Raw genomic sequence first — 5128 nt, 5'->3', positions numbered from 1 at the left:
GACGTGACATTCTCAACCATTCTTGCAACTTGCACTTGACAACTGACTTGAGTTTGTGTCAGAGAAACACTGTAACAGACACAGCTATTAAAAGGGCATAGTGTTTCTCTAAATAACCTACAGTATAAGACTGAAACACAGTTCTCACTGTGTAAATCTGGTGTGATAATTTATTTTGTATCACATTAAATCTCATAGCCCTAATATAAATCTAGTCTCAAGATCTCTTGTTCGCTTAAGTATATACGGGGTGGCAGGTAGCCTAGTGGTTAGAGCGTTGGACTAGTAACTGAAAGGTTGTGACATCGAATCCTGGAAGCTGACAAGGTAAAAATCAGTTATTCTGCCACTGAAGGCAGTTAATCCACTGTTCCTAGCCTGTCATTGAAAATAAGAATTTGTTCTTAACTGACTTGCCTAGTTAAAGGTAAAAAAATGCCTTATCCTATATACTAAAATGTTTATGTCTGTGAAATGAAGAAGTGAGATCATGGTTGTGTTCAAACACTTCCTTCCCCATCCCTGAAATGACACGATCATTTAGATGTTTTACTCAAATAGCCTAATGACATTCTGACTTATGTGGCCGGTAGTTTGTTGTTTGTAATCCTAGTTTGGGACTTCAATAGTGAATCTATAGTTGCCACATCAGTAGATACCCATTGTAAAGGAACATGTTAATGATTTTTGGACTTCTGATTATGTCAGCAGAACCCTCTTATGGTAAGATAAAAAATGTTTTTCTATAGTGAGATACATACCTGTTTGTCTATGGAGGTCATGCAAAATTAAAACGTCAACAACCCAGTGTTATAAATGGTGTGTAACTGAATAATTACAGCAGCATGCAACACTATTATGAAGAGAAAAGTAACAGTCACAAATCAATGTCACTTATGTAGGATCATAGAGCATTGCAATTTATACTGAACAAAAATATAAACCTAACATGTAAAGTGTTGGTCCCATTTTTCATGAGCTGAAATAAAAGATCCCAAAAATGTTACATATGCACAAAAAGCTTATTTCTCAACATTTGTGCACAAATTTGTTTACATTTGTCACGTCCTGACCAGTAAAGGGGGTTATTTGTTATTGTAGTTTGGTCAGGGCGTGGCAGGGGGTGTTTGTTTTATGTGTTTCGGGGTTTTTGGTTTATGTTCTATGTTAGTATATTTCTATGTTTGTTCTAATGTGTCTATTTCTATGTTTAAGTTTCTTGGGTTGACCTTCAATTGGAGGCAGCTGTTCCTCATTGCCTCTAATTGAAGGTCCTATTTAGTAGGGGTGTTTTTCCATGGGTTTTGTGGGTAGTTGTCTCCGTGTATTGTCAGTGAACCTTACAGGACTGGTTTTCGGCGTTTGTTCAAGACCCGTGAATAATAACAGGATGATTTTTGTTTTTGTTTTCTTCAATAAAAGAAGATGAGCATATATATACCCGCTGCGTTTTGGTCCACTCACTACGACGATTATGACAACATTGCTGTTTGTGAGCATTTCTCCTTTGCCAAGATAATCCATCCACCTGACAGATGTGGCCTATCAGGAAACTGATTCAACAGCGTGATCATTACACAGGTGCACCTTGTGCCGGGGACCATAAAAGGACACTTTTGTCACACAACACAATGCCACAGATGTTTCAAGTTTTGAGGTAGCATGCAATTGACATGCTGACTGAAGGAATGTCCACCCAAGCTTTTTAATGTCTCTAACAACATTGTTTTAGAGAATTTAGCAGTACATACAACCAGCCTCACAACCGCAGACCACGCATAACCACGCCCGCCCAGGACATCCACATCCGGCTTCTTTGCCTGTGGGATCGTCTGAGGAGGGTGAGGGGGGAGCTCAGGAGTTTGTGTAATAAGGGTCGTTTAAAGGAAACCAAAATGCGGGGTGTGAAGTGCTCATATTTATTTTTAATGAAAACACTTTGCAAAATAACAAAACGACCAACAACAGTCCCATCAGGTACAAACAACGAAACGGAAAACAACCACCCACAAAACCCCATGAAAAACAGGCTGCCTAAGTATGGCTTCCAATCAGAGACAACGAAAAACACCTGCCTCTGATTGGAAACCATACCCGGCCACAACATAGAAAATACAACACAGAACGACAACCCACATAGAAAACAGAAAACCCAAAATACATAGACAAAAACACCCCCGTCATGCCCTGACCAAACTACTATGGAAAAATGACCTCATACTAAGGTCAGAACGTGACATTCTGTCTGTAATAAAATCCCTTTTGTGGGGAAAAACTCATGCTGATTGGCTGATTTCCTTCTATGAACTTTAACTCAGTAAAATCTTTGAAATGGTTGCATGTTGAGTTCATATTTTTGTTCAGTATAAATTGATGGTTAATTATTTTAAAAGACAAGCTCAAGAAAATGATTTACTTGTCAAAAGATCAGTTTGGGCTATCATAATGTCACAAAGTGAATTAAGTGATAATTTCCGAGAAGCAGGTGTTTGGAGGATATTGGCACGGGTGTTGTTAGTCCCGAGACGAAGTCGAGGGCCGGCATACCGTGCCAATATATCCTCCAAACACCGGCTTCAAAGGAATTATCACATTTATACAATGGGTTGCCAACATATTCAAATATTGATGACATATTTTAATTAAAAACATTGAGAAAGTGGATTGCGCAGTCAGATGGAACAGAGTAAATAGGCATTTTAACGTCATAGATATAGCCAGTGGCAAAACTTGTGTAATAGACACCTGCTGGGATGCGGTTTTAAACAATCAGCATTCAGGATTAGACGCACCAGTTGGATAAATGCTATTAATAAAGTTTTAGCAAAGGATTTACACTTATCATCACTATCAACAAAACAGCTATTTTTTCTATCCACAGGCATGGAGACATCCTGTAATGCTACACAGAACATGTCGTGTTACGGAGCTCTGGGAGGAACTGTCTATCTCCAGCTGATGAATGATGCCACAGGATCCGAACTTACATTAACAAAAGACCCCACTGGTGCTAATTCAAAGATATTCAAAATGAAAAAAAACAACGTTACCTATATATTAATTAAAGCCAGATCAGAGTTCTTTATCAATAATGGGACATTTAAAATAAATAACACAGAGAGGAGTGATTCTGCTAAATATTGTTTAGAAATCCATAATTCAGAAGGAAGGTACTTGGAGACCAGAGGAGTACAACTGATAATTGGAGGTGAGGAGCTAAAAAACTCACATCAATTTGCCAAATAAGAATATTCCATAGAAGCCAAAGGCAATTTATCTTGAATGCTTGAACGTTGTCATGCATGATTTGTGAGGGACTGTGTCAAACCCCCCACCCACCACCGCTATTTCTCCTCACCATATCATGCAGGAGGATCTTATGGGCCTGTCATAGGGTCACTAGTAGCTGTGGTCCTGGTCCTTGCAGTGGTGGTGGGAGTTTACTGTATTCGCAAGAGGAGGAACCCTCCACAGGCACCAGGTCAGTAATGTGACAGCCTAACAATCTAACACATCTAACAAACGTCAAAGATAAACATCAACACCACTGATTACAACAATCAGTCAGCTCATGTGACTGTTGTTTCAGTGTTGTGGCTCATTTTAGATTTTTTTTTAGGTTGTTGTTCCTACTTTGAATTAGTGTAGGCCTAGATACATTTCGATAGGCCTATTTCCATATCTACAGATTGGTCAAGTGCATGTGAAGGAGGTGAATGGATGCTATTTCTAAATCAACATTAGAGCGTATGTGAGTTGCTTACATACCTCAAATGTTAAATGACAACAAATGATCTGTGCAATATCCTACCACCCCCCCCCCCCCCCCCTAAAAACTAATGTAAACATCTCCACACAGATGCTGATGAGAGTCCAGAACTGGAATGTGATGACAGAGGGAAACAGAGGGAGGCTCCAGAGGAGGTGGTGTATGGACAGATTGTAGTGCTGGAGGGTGCCAAACCAAACACTGAGAGAGACAGACCTGAGGGGCAGGAGGAGACTTTGTATGCTGGAATACAGCTTGGCCAATGAGAGCTGCATGTTCGAAGGGTTGGTCTTTTTGAAGTTGTATGGATGCCTTGTTCCTACATTTGTTACTGAAACGAATTGGATTAACTTTCCCATATTACTGTTATATTTCATGACATTCAATGCTGAGGGTTTTGTACATTCTTTACCTAAATAAATAACCCAACAACTGGACTGTCTACATTTGTCATAGTCTCTCTGTTACTGATTTAATGTTTTATTTATTGATGCATTATTTATTTTTTACAAACTCTCAACAAGGTTATTATGCAGTAGTAAAAGTTGTCATTCACTGCAGAAGTTTGTGATTGAAAGGATGGCCCGCTAGTGTGCCCTCTATGAAAGAATGGTTCTTTTTTTTGTGTTTTTCTAAATTTGCTTCTAATAAACAAACCCAATTCATCACGGTTTGACCTCCCAGGAATTGCTATATAAATTCAGTCCATAATGATATATTGTTATTCTGTCTAGCTGCAACCCAAAAGGAATCAGTTACAACCGGTCGATGCCATCGCATGTGTCGCAAACAACCATCTGGGAAACATCATTTATTTCTCTCACCTCTCCTCCTCTTAAATCCCCTTTCTTTCTTTCTCCTTCATTTCTTTTTTTATAATGTCACAATCTTAAATGGACTGAAAGAGCCGACTAATTGTGAAGAAGGTACTGTGTTAATGTCAGTGATGAACAGCTTGTTCAATATGTTAGAGCTGACCACTGCCCTGACAAAACAAACGAGGTGTCATTTTCTCAGGCAGAATATTTATTTACAATCAGAAGTACACTCTTAGAGGTGAATTCCATATAGAACCCTCCGTGGAAAGGGGACAGCCGAAGAACACTTTTAAGTTCTAGATATAAACTTTTTTTCTAAGAGTGTAGCCTCACATCACTTTTTTACAACTTATCTGATATTACACATCAAGATACATGCATTTAAGTTCCTCTTTCCTTATGGAAAATCAGCACAGAATGAAATATTTAGGATTTTGGTAAAGTACAGTATAGCTTAATTTGCTGACTTGAGCCCTGTGTTATGAAGAGACATGAAGGCTTTGTTTGGACTGTTGGTGATGTTAGCAGGAGTGTCTCATAA

The 5128-nt window shown here is 38.9% G+C and overlaps 1 long non-coding RNA gene across 1 annotated transcript; it reads left to right on the top strand.

Moving 5' to 3' along the window:
* Window positions 1-533: 533 nt before the first annotated feature.
* LOC123743245 (uncharacterized) lies at window positions 534-4211 on the top strand. Its single transcript, XR_006770049.2, has 4 exons — window positions 534-723; window positions 2882-3208; window positions 3371-3481; window positions 3860-4211. It is a non-coding gene; the product is annotated as an uncharacterized LOC123743245 (long non-coding RNA).
* The last annotated feature ends 917 nt before the right edge of the window (window positions 4212-5128 follow it).

This window comes from Salmo salar, chromosome 05, assembly GCF_965601325.2.
Source record: "Salmo salar chromosome 05, fSalSal1, whole genome shotgun sequence".
NCBI classification, from domain to species: Eukaryota; Metazoa; Chordata; class Actinopteri; order Salmoniformes; family Salmonidae; genus Salmo; species Salmo salar.
Note: the sequence above shows the minus strand (reverse complement) of the source record. Positions and strands in the feature narration are given on the sequence as shown.